Source organism: Mizuhopecten yessoensis, unplaced genomic scaffold (genome assembly GCF_002113885.1).
Source record: "Mizuhopecten yessoensis strain PY_sf001 unplaced genomic scaffold, ASM211388v2 scaffold9977, whole genome shotgun sequence".
NCBI lineage: Eukaryota > Metazoa > Mollusca > Bivalvia > Pectinida > Pectinidae > Mizuhopecten > Mizuhopecten yessoensis.
The window spans coordinates 491,817-505,137 of NW_018408317.1; the positions used below are offsets into that span (position 1 = coordinate 491,817).

Below are 13,321 nucleotides of genomic sequence, written 5' to 3' on the forward strand. Positions count from 1 at the left end.
ATATATATGTATGATTGTATATATTGGGTATGATTGTATATATTGTGGGTATGATTGTATATATGTATGATTGTATATATTGGGTATGATTGTATATATTGTGGGTATGATTGTATATATGTATGATTGTATATATTGTGGGTATGGTTGTATACATTGTGGGTATGATTGTACATGTATAAATAATGTAAACATCTCTACAAGTGTAAACCCAATTAAGCATTATTGTCACATTATAGACATCAGTATTATAAAACAAATTTAGGCACTTCACCATCCATGACAACATCTTAGTTTTGTTTTCCATGTGTGCTAAATTCTTCTTTGTTTATATTTTTTTACCTCCCCTTTTCACCTTTCTCAACTTTGACCTGTCCTATCTTGACCCCTACTATCGAACCTTCTTGTCTGAGTGCTTTCGTTGTGTAGTAAAACACTTGTGTGTGCGCGTGTTGTTCACGGTCGACCGCCTCTTTATACATGCTGCATGTAAAGGTTATTGCATGGTTTACGAGGAACAAGGGATGTATTACACCCGAGCGAAGCGAGGAGAAATCATGCAATAACTGGCTTACTGCATGCTTACCAACTCGAACAAAACAGAAAAATTTAGTAAAAATTGTTCACCTGTACAATCTTTTTACCTACCCTACACTGCAGATAATTTGCATGTACCTGTGTGAGTGAGTACTAATCAGAACCAGGTAAGTTTGTCTTTATTCTCAATAGCCCAGTCTGAGTGTATCCTTCATAATGGATACAAGTGTTTTTGGATTACTACCAGCTCCAGTGTCAGGGAAGGTAAGGAGTGTCTGTTCAACAATTAGAACAAAATACGGGACACAATGTTGAATTCTGACTACATTTTCAGTTTAATTTTCAAGATGTGGCAAAGGTACAGGATAGTGAAACCATTTTCAATGTAAGAGGTTATCAATCCCTAAGGTATTCCAGTTCTTTCAATGATTAGTATATTTGAATGTGCAATTTTGTATAAAGAAACAGCTCCTAAACGTTATAAACTTTTCAAGGAAATGCTTATCCTCTCAAGTGATAAGGAAATCAATAACGCTGCCAACTCAGTATTTTTTTTATTGTTTTTCAATCATGAAATTGCCATTTAAAAATAAAATTGTGTCTTATTTTAAATGTGTCAACTAAGTTTATCCTTTCCACTGTATTGACTTCGTCATTATACTTACTTATTGATTATCTCCCCTTTCTTACAGCATTTGTGACCAGTCCACTGGGCACACCCCCTTTCATGGTCATGTAATCATGATTGGCCATGAAAGGGGATTATGTGTGCAGTGGACTGTGGTAGCAAGTGATTTATTGCCCACAGTTTTCCATTTTGAGAGGTGGGAAGTATATGCAGTAATAATGTTTAACGATCATGGGTAATGATTTAGTTCAGTATCGGGTGGCGGTCGGTTGTTTCTACCAACGCACACGTACGGTGCATTGTCTTAACATAAGTTGTTGTTACCTGACTCGCTATATAAATGCATATTAATCAATTTCGACTGTTTCCCAGACAATTCACCAAACGAACTTAACTAATGACTGTTGACTGGTCACGTGAAACTGTTGACTGGTCACGTGTTAGGTAATCGAATCCACCTATACAAGCACCCCGATGATCAAGCGACTTAGTGACGATTCGACCTGATGACAAACCATGGTTTAATTCTAACTTATGACTGGAAATCAGGAAAAGAGACAGACTATTGAACTTATTTAAATCTAATCGTTCTCCAAATAACTTGACTAATTTTCGGAAACAACGGAATCATGTGAATAATCTTAAGAAAAGGACAAAAGATTTGTTTTACGCGGACAAATAATGGCATTTTAGATCAATACTCTGATTCGAACCCTAGACATTTTTGGAAAATTGTCCGCAGATTAATAAAAACTTCAGATAATTCCAATAGTATACCTCCCCTGAGAAACAAAACCGGAAAATAAGAAATTGCAAACGATACCAAGGCTAATATTCTAAATGATTACTTTGTTTCCATCTCGACAATCGATGATACTAACATTGACGTACCGACAGTAGAACTTCGGACAGACCCGACTTTATCTGACATACCGTTCCACATGAATGACATTATAGACATTTTAAAATCTTTAAATATTAATGAAGCTGTGGGTAGCGACACCATTAGCTACAATATGTTGAAAAATACAGCAAGGTCAGTAGCTCTCCCTCTATCCCTTATATTTAGATCTTCTTTGGATTCTGATATCTTTCCAAACCAGTGGAAACAAGCTGTAGTGATCGATGCCTTTATTTAAAAAGGGGGATAAACATGAATCTGTTAATTATAGACCAATATCATTACTTATCACTGTTGGTAAAGTTTTTGAACGATTGTTGTTTAAACAACTATTTGTTAGATAATTCATTAATATATAAATTCCAATCTGGATTTCAACCTGGTCACTCTACTGTTCATCAAATGATAGAAATCGATCACACTTTATGTGAAATTTTAGAAAAAAGACATCCTACCTATTTAGTTTTTTGTGATATATCTAAAGCATTCGATCGTATGTGGCACAAGGACTGAAAGTGAAACTAACTAGTTCTGGTATATCGGGAAAGTTATTAGCCTGGTAAGTAATTATGTAAGTAATAGACGACAGCAAGTTTTTGTTGGTAATGATAAGTCTTCTATTAAAACTACTAAAGCTGGAGTACCTAAAGGCTCAGTACTAGGCCCTTTACTTTTCATTTTATATATTAATGATATATCTGATAATCTTGAAAGCTTGTCTAAATGATTTGCTGACGATAACCGTCTTTATTATGTTCTAATGCATCTCCCCAGATTATCGAAACTTATTAAGATAAATAATGATTTGAAAAAAATCAAAATTGGACGAACTTTAAGTAAAATTTATAGATCGTACATTCTTCCTCTATTAGAATACTGTTGTGAGGTATGGGATGGGTGCACTCTCGGTGACGCAGACAAATTAGAAAAACTTCAGCTTGAGGCTGTAAGGATTATCACCGGGTTACCACCTTACTCAAGTAGAGAATCATTGTATTTTTGAAACTGGTCTAGAAACGTTATCTGAACGTAGAACTCGGCGGAAATTACAATTATTTTACAAAATCCATAAGAATCTTACACCTAACTATCTTACCTTTTTACTTCCCATACAAATTCAGAAAACACACACTATAACCTCCGTAATGCTGAAAATTACTGTATACCTAATTCACGACTTCAATTAACAAATTTGTCCTTTTTCCCCTACACAATCCGACTCTGGAACCAGTTAGATCTTAATATAAGACACAGCGTTTCATATACAGCTTTTAAAGACACTCTTCGCAGGCTTAATACATCAGAAGTCCCTATATATTATCTCCTTGGTGATCGAAAAAGTAATATTTTACGCACCAGATTGAGAAATAGCTCTAGTACCTTAAACAATCACTTATTTCATGCTAATTTAATAGATTTTCAGCACTGTCAATGTGGACATCCTATCGAAGATACATATCACTTCTTTTTTACTTGCAATAATTATGCGGATCAGAGAATTAAACTCTACCGCGAATTAAATGGTTTCATTCCACTTAACTTGCAGCTCCTAGCATACGGTAATAGTGAATTGTCATATCAAGAAAACATCCTAATAGCCAAACAGACGCACCAATTTATTCTAGATACTAACAGATTTTGAGTATATTTCCCTTCACTCCTTCATGTTAACCAACTAATCAAATTCTCATTCTCTATCTCTCTCTCTCTCTCTCTCTCTCTCTCTCTCTCCGTCTCTCTCAATTAAAGCAAATGTAAATATGTAAATATATGATAATTTTTAGTAATATATTGTAGGGAAAGGGCTTAATATAAGTTATAAAACTTGTGCCCAACTCCGATTGTGTATAAATTAAAATAAAATAGGTTTAAATCAAATCTTGCCTCAATCTGAAGCAGTATTATCTCATTCTGAATCAGTAAATATCAGAGATCAACAAAAGCTTCGTTCTTTTAAGGCTTTGCCTTTTCCTATTATGGTAAATGTCAAATAGTTTCTTCTTAATGTGGTTGTTATGGCTGTAGTTTGCAAGAATTCTGAATGACATCTATAGGCTATATGTTTAAAGAGTTTTAAACATATCTAGTGAATCTTACTATGACTTTCATGTTGTCAAATTTATCATACACATAAAAATACACCCTTGTCGCATCAATAGCTGGTTTAACTTTACGTGACGAGAATAAGATCTTATCTGATAATTGTCAAATATTTTCTTCTCAATGTGGTTGTTATGGCTGTAGTTTGCCAGAAATCTGAAAGGCATCTATATGCTTCGATGCTTAAAGAGCAGTCATGTTTTCAGTCCATGCAATATAAATGTTTTGTATTTCAATTTTGTTATAAAAGAAGACTATTGTTAGCTTAAACACACCAAATGGCTGCAATTATCAATTTACTCTTTAAAAATATATCAAACAAGAGAGGTAATAATAGGCTGGGAAGGTCATTGTATCAGGAAATCATATTTTCTTAAATAGCGTTTGATAGCAGTGACTAGTCCATGATATTGGAGAAAGTTTGTGTTGGTTTGTTAAACCAGATATGTTTACACAGAAATGTTAATTTATAAGAAAAGATATAAACATACACCTCACTATATAGGCAGGTGAAGATGCATGCATCATTATTGGCAGTAAGACACAGGTAACGCCAGTGTATTTTTCTGGTTACCGATCCGCCTATATATATGTGACAGTACTAAAGTGTTGGTGTATACTTGTGTATATCTATATATATATGTGTGTGTGTCTCGGGTTTCTTTTATATTGTGAAAGTTATTCAGCGTGGAAATGGATGTAATATTGGACCTATAAAATTCTAACATACAGGTAAGCAGCTATAATATGTTTCGGCTAAAAATATCTTTTGTTCGACTCTAGTGATCACGCTAACTGTAGCGAAGTATGGAGTAATGCTATTTACGCTTATAATATGCTATGTTGGTTACGTATGTCTTGCTTTTACTCACTTTCTAGCTTTCATCAATATTATTATTAATATATATTTCGGAAACGAGTGATAAGTGTGGCTCTAATTTTACCATTGACGTCTCCGGATTATAGAGCTATTTTCGGTTTAGTCTTTACTACACTGTAGTAACTTCCGGCATAGGATCATTTCCGGTATTTGAAAATTTGAGGGTCAGGTGCAGTGACTTGCGAGTCCTGTAAGTGTTGGGTAGTAGTTTTATTTATCTTGACTTTATAGATATGCTTTTATGTAAACCTGTCTTTCCCTTTCTTTCCTCTTTATCTGCCTGTCCATTTGGGGGTTCAATCTTACTTTTATCATGTGCAAACTCGGAAATAACATGAACGATATCAGTGTGCTTTCGGCTAACTGCCAGGGCCTTGGAGATAGAGTAAAGAGAAAAGACGTGTTTGCGTATCTAAGAGACAAGAAATATCATATTTATTGTTTGCAGGACACCCATTTTACATCAGATCAGGAAAATAACATAAGAAATGAGTGGGGATATGACAGTTATTTTAGTTCTTTTAAATCAAATTCACGTGGTATCGCTATTCTTTTAAATTCTAACTTTGAAAGTAAAGTGCACAAAGAAAAGAAAGACTTGAATGGAAATTTCCTTGCTCTTGATATTACCATTGAGGGTTCCAGAACAACACTAATTACACTGTACGGCCCAAATCAAGACAACCCAGATTTTTATAACATTGTTTCAGATACTATTGATAGTTTTGGGAATGATAATATGATTATATGTGGGGATTTTAACTTAGTATTGAACCCAGAGTTAGATTATGATCGTTCATACAGAAATATTAACAATGTTGCTGCTAGAAACAAGGTTTTAGAACTTATTGAACATTATAATCTTATTGACATATACAGGGAGCATCACCAGGATACTAAGAGATTTACTTGGCGGAGAAGTAATCCAATAAAACAGGCCAGATTAGATTTTTTCCTTATTTCAGACAACCTTTTATCCAGTATAAAAAAATCAAGCATTGAACCGGGTTACAGATCAGATCATTCAACCCCAGTTATAACTTTTAAAATTAATGAATTTAAGAAAGGGAAAGGCTTATGGAAACTGAACAATTCTTTATTACTGGAACATGAATATTTAGATATGGTAAAAAATTGCATCGAGAACATTAAGTTACAATATTGTCTTCCAGTGTATAATTTTAACTCATTATCACTTATTCCCAATAGTGATATTCAGTTTTTAATTAATGATCAACTATTTTTAGAAACATTGTTAATGGAAATTAGAGGCAAATCTATATCTTACGCATCTTACAGGAAAAAGCAACAGAACTTGAAAGAAGAAGACCTTAAGAAAATTATAGAAATTTTAGAAGATAGTATTAACCCAGACCAGGAAGAATTAGGAGATAAGAAAAGAGAGCTAGAATGTATACGTTTGAAAAAAATCAGAGGTAGTATTATTAGATCAAGAGCAAAATGGATAGAAGAAGGAGAGAAACCTACATCTTATTTTTTTAATTTGGAAAACAGAAACTTTATTTCCAAAGTTATTCCACAAATTCAGAAAGAGAACAATGAAATTATTACAAAGCAGAAAAATATTTTAGAAGAAGTACAATCATTTTATGCAGACTTATATAGACATAGGGATGTTGACAATACTGATTTAGATGTTCATCTTCGTGACTGTAATATTCCAAAGTTAAATGATGTTGAGTCTAGCAGTTTAGAGGGTAGAATAACATTGGGGGAAGCAGGGAAAACATTGAAAGACATGAAAAATAATAAAAGTCCTGGGTCTGACGGTTTTACTTCAGAATTTTTTAAGACTTTTTGGAAATATTTAGGTAATTTTGTTGTTCGTTCAATTAATTATGGTTTTACAGATGGTCAGCTGTCAGTCACACAACGACAAGGTATAATAACATGTATCCCAAAGGGAGACAAACCACGTCATTTTTTGAAAAATTGGAGACCAATTTCACTTTTGAATATCACTTATAAAATAGCCTCTGGAGTAATTTCTCGTAGGATAAAAACTATATTAGGAAAACTTATAAATAATGACCAGACAGGATTCTTATCAGGGCGCTTTATTGGGGAAAATATTAGAACATTATATGATGTGATGCACTATGCAGAAGAAAGAAACATTCCAGGAATGGTTCTTTTGATAGATTTTGAAAAAGCATTTGATTCGGTTTCATGGAGTTTTATTGATAAAGTACTAGAATATTTTAATTTTGGGGTGGACATAAGACAAAGGGTTAAATCTTTACACACTAATGTATTTTCTTATGTTAATCAAGGTGGCAACATTTCTGCACCTATCAACATTCAACGCGGATGCCGTCAAGGTGATCCTATCGCCCCATATATTTTTATACTTTGTGTTGAGGTCCTAGCATCAAAAATAAGAAATAATGACCATATTAAAGGCATCCAATTGGAAAATATAGATATTTTAAATATACAATATGCAGATGATTCTGGGTTGATACTAGATGGTACTGAGAGGTCTCTTAAGGAATCTATCGATGAATTGAATAATTTTGCAAATATCTCTGGGTTAAAGATCAATACTACAAAAACACAGGTTATATGGATAGGCAGTAGAAAATATAGTGACCAAACTTTCCTTCCAGACTTGCATCTACAATGGGGGAAGGATAAGTTCAACTTTTTGGGTATAGATTTTTCCGTAGATTTAAGTGAGATTCCAAGAATGAATTTTGACAAAAAGATTGTTAAACTTAAAGCTCTTATTAATAATTGGAATAGACGGAGTTTGACTCCATTAGGTAGAATTAGTATCATAAAGTCTTTGTTGATTTCCCAACTTAATTACCTGTTTATCACTTTGCCAAATCCATCCGAAAAATATATTGCTAAGTTGAATTCTTTGTTATTCAATTTTCTATGGAATGGCAAAAGTCATAGGATTAAAAAAGAAGTTGTGATTCAAAACTATATAAATGGGGGATTAAAGATGATTGATGTACATGCTTCTATAGATTCTCTTAAGCTAGGTTGGATTAGAAGACTGTTCCAGCCATCTGGAAAATGGAATCAGCTTTTGAATCTAATTTTGGATCCTAAAAAAATGATTAATTGTGGAAAAGAATACATTATGACATGTGTAAATACCTGTCTTAACCCATTTTGGAAGGATGTTTTTAAAGGATGGGTTAGACTGAATAATTCCAAATTTATGAGACAAACCTACAGTAGAAGTGAATCAATGTTAAAAACTCCCCTATGGTATAACAAAGATATTCAAGTGGGTAATAATTTTATTTTTTATCGAAATTGGTTTGAGGCAGGAATATTTACAGTAAATGACCTGGTTAAAAATTCTGACAGCTTGACTTTCTATTCACTTGAGGAGTTTCAGTTTAATTTCCATATCCATACAAACTTTCTTCAGTACCAAGGGCTAGTCTCAGCTGTCAAGCGTTTAGTTAGGAAATTTGACTCTCAGATAGCTATAGAAAGACCTTTCCAACCTTTTATACCTCTTCTCCTTGAATTTTTTTTTAAGAGTAGAAAAGGGGTTAAAGATTTTTATAACTATATTATTGCTCCAGCTTCAACACCTACAGGGATCAATAAATGGAACCATGAATTTGACTTTGATAATGAAAAATGGACAAAAATTTTCATAATTCCTTTTACAGTAACAAAAAGTGCAAAATTACAGTGGTTCCAAGTCAGAATTTTACATCACATTTTGGCAACAAACACCTTTCTGTTTAAAATTAACTTAACCCCTAGTCTGTTATGTACTTTGTGTAATATAGAACATGAAACAATAATTCATTGTCTTTGGGAATGTCGAGAAGTGCAGAAATTACTGCAGAGATTTGAAACTCTGCTGGATCTATTTTTTATCCCGTTTTCATTTAATAAGGAATCCTTCCTTTTTGGAATAGTTTCACACCTTTCCAGCTTTGTTGATAATGAAATTTTAATTCTTATCAAGCATTATATATACAAGACTAGATGTCTCTGCAAATCTTTAAATCTCAATGCACTAATTAATGTTATTAAAGATCATTTCATTGTCCAAAACTATATTAATAACGGTAAAAGTGAGCATGTCAAAATGAAATTTGAAACAGGTTGGAGAAAATGGAAACCTATTATAGATATATAGCTGTTTTGTTAATTTATTTTTCCTGTGTTTTAATTTATTTTTTGTATACAGTATATATCCAAGGCCTCAGCAGTTTCTGATTAAGTCACTGGCTACTTAAGTATATACAATTTTTACATGTAAGATTGCCTCCCCTCTCTCTCTCTTCTCTCTCTTTTCTCTCTCCCTCTCTCTCCTTCTCTCTCTCTCTAAACTTATACTACTGATTTTACTCTTATATAAGTATAGTAGGTTTGATGTACACAACAGATGTATACTATTATTTATGGTTCTAAAGTAAGAGAGTGATGTGTGTATTAACCTGTGTAATGGATAGGTGTCTGAGAGTTTGTTATGGTGTGTTGTGTGGTGGATGGTGTGTGTGTGTGTGTGTGTGTGTGTGGGTGTGTAAAAGATGAATTATATAGATACAGCTAGGTATGAGGCATATGAGTGTCAATATGTGTAGACAGCTGACCGCATACAAGTCTTGTGTGTATGCATGTGTGTTTACATATTGTACATATTCATGTATGTACAATTAAATAGCTACTATCGAACATGTATACAGTGCAGTAACATGTATAAGTGTCCACAATGTAGATATATCAGTGCTCAAATGATCATGTACACATTGTGATATGTGTGTGTGTGTTGGTGAACAGTGATACATATACTATGCTAGGCTTGGAAGTTTGAATTATTCTTCTTAGCGCATATCATCTAGGGGTAGGAGAATGAGGAAATGTTTTAATAAATAAATATGCAGAATATGATGGTTGTATAATAAGTTATCTCGTGCTAGCATATATGCTCTGTAAGTTTGGGTGTGTGTGTGTGTGTGTGTTTCTTTTCATGATTATATGTATTATGAAAAAATCGTCGAAAAATAAACAATTACAAAAAAAAAAAAAGACACAGGTAACGATATTTGATTCATACATTGGACATGCACACACGTATAGCTATAAAGACTCGTTGAGATTTATTATTTTTATATTATTTCTTTGTATGTAAGGATGTTTTTTTCTGGGCGGATTGGTCGAGTGGTTAACACACACCTTAAACAACCCAGGTGGAGTATACATTGGTCTGGGGTGTATGTTACGGTATCTGTGGGCTGTAGCATTCTAGTAGAGTGGCACTATAAATGATGCCGTTGGAAGCACGGTTCCACTACAAACAGAACACATTACATCTCCAGCACACACATAGGCATACACACATAGGGAGATATTTACCAGGTGGCATAGGACTAGTAGTTAGCGCCTGATAAGGCAGCTCCTGCGAATTCCTCAAAATTGTATTGATTAAGGTATATGCTAATTGTATTTAAATATGTACTGTAAAACGCTTTAGAGTGGTTTATGTTAGTGTGGCAGGTTTTAACTTTAGATAGGATTACGGTTATTTTCTAGCTTCAAGCTAGAGGGAATTTCCTTTAGCTCAGTGGTACAGCGTCCGACTAGGAACCTGGAGATCGAGGGTACGATCCCCGGTAGAAGCACACTATTCTATTTCCCGTTACAAATGGTGTCTCTCCCTTTAAGGGAATTTCCCTTAAGCTCAGTAGTAGAGCGTCCGATTAGGAACCTGGAGATCGAGGGTTCGATCCCCGGTGGAAGCACACTATTCTCTTTCCTTTTACATTAGCTAGATAGGATGGTATATCAAATGTTGTATATTATTATCAAAATCATGTCCGCCAGATTATTTTCAGCTTTTATTATATATATATATACTGTGATGCCCAATTATTATATAATATCTTCCATTATATATGTGTGTGTACCTGGTAGTATGTCCCTAGGTTGTACATGTTGGTTATGGAATTAAGGAATTCCCACCCTTCGTAATACACATGTTTTTTTGTCGTATTTCCGTGTCATCATTTCCGTATTGCGTATCGGGCATTCCATTACCGTAGTGTAAATTATAGTAACACCGGGTAAACAATAGTACACGTGCGTGACGATGATATATCAACACCCGATATCGAGACTTAACTTGGAAATGTGTAATCACACGTACTTCATAAATAAAGCTTATGATAAAAAGACATTAATTAACTCAAGGGAAGACACAGACATAAGATCAGACGACTTCAAGAAGGTCGTATATGAGGCGCATGTAATGCAGACTGATCTGTTTTGTTTACCGACCTCATGCACCTGTACGAATAGCGTGCTAACAGTAGATCACAAGCTCTTGGTCGCTACGACTTTTGTTGAGCGAGTTACGCTCTGTCAGATAAATCGTTTCACAAATGCAATTACAATAAATCTGTGTTGAATTTTACAAAAGTTCAATTTTTTGGTATTTTTTACCAAAAAATCCCCAGTTTATCGGAATGCTTAGATTTTCATAAAATCATCTCTAAATAGTGACGTAACCATTATGTGAAACTTTCATTGAACCCTACTGGCTAATTGCGAAAGGGTGGAGCCTCCTTAAGTACTATAGAAAGATTCACAGAGCTATGGCGGAAAACTGCCCATATTTATGAAAATGGAAAAAAACAATTGACGAATAAATAAATTCTAGTATCGAAAATGCATGGAATATATATCAAACCAATTGAATATAAATTCTTGAACTGTTGAGATATTCGGTATTGTTAATAAAATACTGCAAATAAGGCCATATTCACTATAACGATGAAAGTGACTGGGTTTCCCAGACTTAAAAAAATACTTTCAACACTTTCCCATCCGAGGACCAACTTTTGAATCAAGTTTTTGATTCCGTTATGTAAAATGCAAAAATAAATCGTATCACGGAAAAGTGGCCCTCCTTTGGAAAAGTGCTCAAAATGATGAAAAACAGGGTTGATCAAGTTTCTCAAAACTGACAGATGTTTCTTGGGTTAAAACAGTTTGTATTTCCATATTCGTCTATGTCTCATGTAACGCAGTTAGCTTGTCACCAGAAGAGGTAAACGGTGCAAGTTCGAATCCATGTTCAGATAAAACATAAAATTAAAAAATCAGTGATAAAATATTGTTGAAATCAGTGGAAAATTTAATTGACATTTTAATAGCATAGTATTGGTTTATCTTCTATGGAATCATGTCAACAAATCAATGTACACATGTACAGTACAGCTACGCTTTGTAGGTAAGACATCATTTTAAATGACATTTATGAATTGTTGTACCCTCCAGTTGGCAACTAGTTTTTTTTATTAATTATTTAAACGCAAACAAATGATGCCGAAATACAAAATATGTGGGATTGTTCCGTCAGAATAAAAAAGGCCAAGAAAAAGGGAATGTTATTATCGCCAATATATTACCGAACAGGCGGGAAAATGCATGGTCGAAGTCAACCTTATTTGTTTTAAATGCAGGAAGACTGCAGCACAAAGTAAGGAGCGCAATACATGCGTAAGACATGCTATTCTAACATTATATGTACCATCCTACATTATCTGTACCCTCTTGCACCACCTAAACCTACTATACCACCATAACCCTTCTATATCACCTTTACTTCCTATACCACCTATACCCTCCTACATCACATATACTTCCTATACCACCTATACCCTCCTACAACACATATACTTCCTATACCACCTATACCCTCCTACATCACCTATACTTCCTATACCTTCCTACGTCACCTTCACTTCCTATACCATATATACCCTCCTACATCACATTTACTTCCTATTCCACTTATACCCTCCTACATCACCTATACGACCTATACCACCTATACAATCCTACATTATCTATACCCTCTTACACCACATATACCCACCTACATCACCCGACTTCCTATACAACCTTTACCCTCATACATTACCTTTACCTACTATACCATCATAACCCTTCTACATCACCTTTACTTCCTATACCACCTATACCCTCCTACATCACATATACTTCCTATACCACCTATACTCTCCTACATCACATATTCTTCCTATACCACCTGTACCCTCTTACAACACATATACTTCCTATACCTTCCTACGTCACCTTTACTTCCTATACCATATATACCCTCATACATCACATATACTTCCTATACCACCTATACCCTCCTACATCATATATACCCTCCTACATCAAATATACCCTCATACATCATATATACCCTCTTACACCATCTATACCATCCTCTACCATCTATACCATCCTACGTCAC

At 34.1% G+C, this 13,321-nt stretch overlaps 1 protein-coding gene across 2 annotated transcripts in view; it reads left to right on the forward strand.

Annotated features, from left to right (window-relative positions):
- LOC110459152 (solute carrier family 23 member 1-like) overlaps nucleotides 1-13,321 on the forward strand; it is a 55,794-nt gene that overhangs the window by 17,731 nt on the left and 24,742 nt on the right. Inside the window, exon 1 of one of the 2 annotated variants that reach the window (XM_021511264.1) lies at nucleotides 770-801. The exons of the other annotated variant lie outside the window; for it this stretch is intronic. The gene's annotated coding sequence lies outside the window, so the exon portion shown is untranslated. Of the gene's footprint in view, nucleotides 1-769; nucleotides 802-13,321 lie in introns of those variants that run through there. 2 annotated transcript variants of the gene reach the window in all.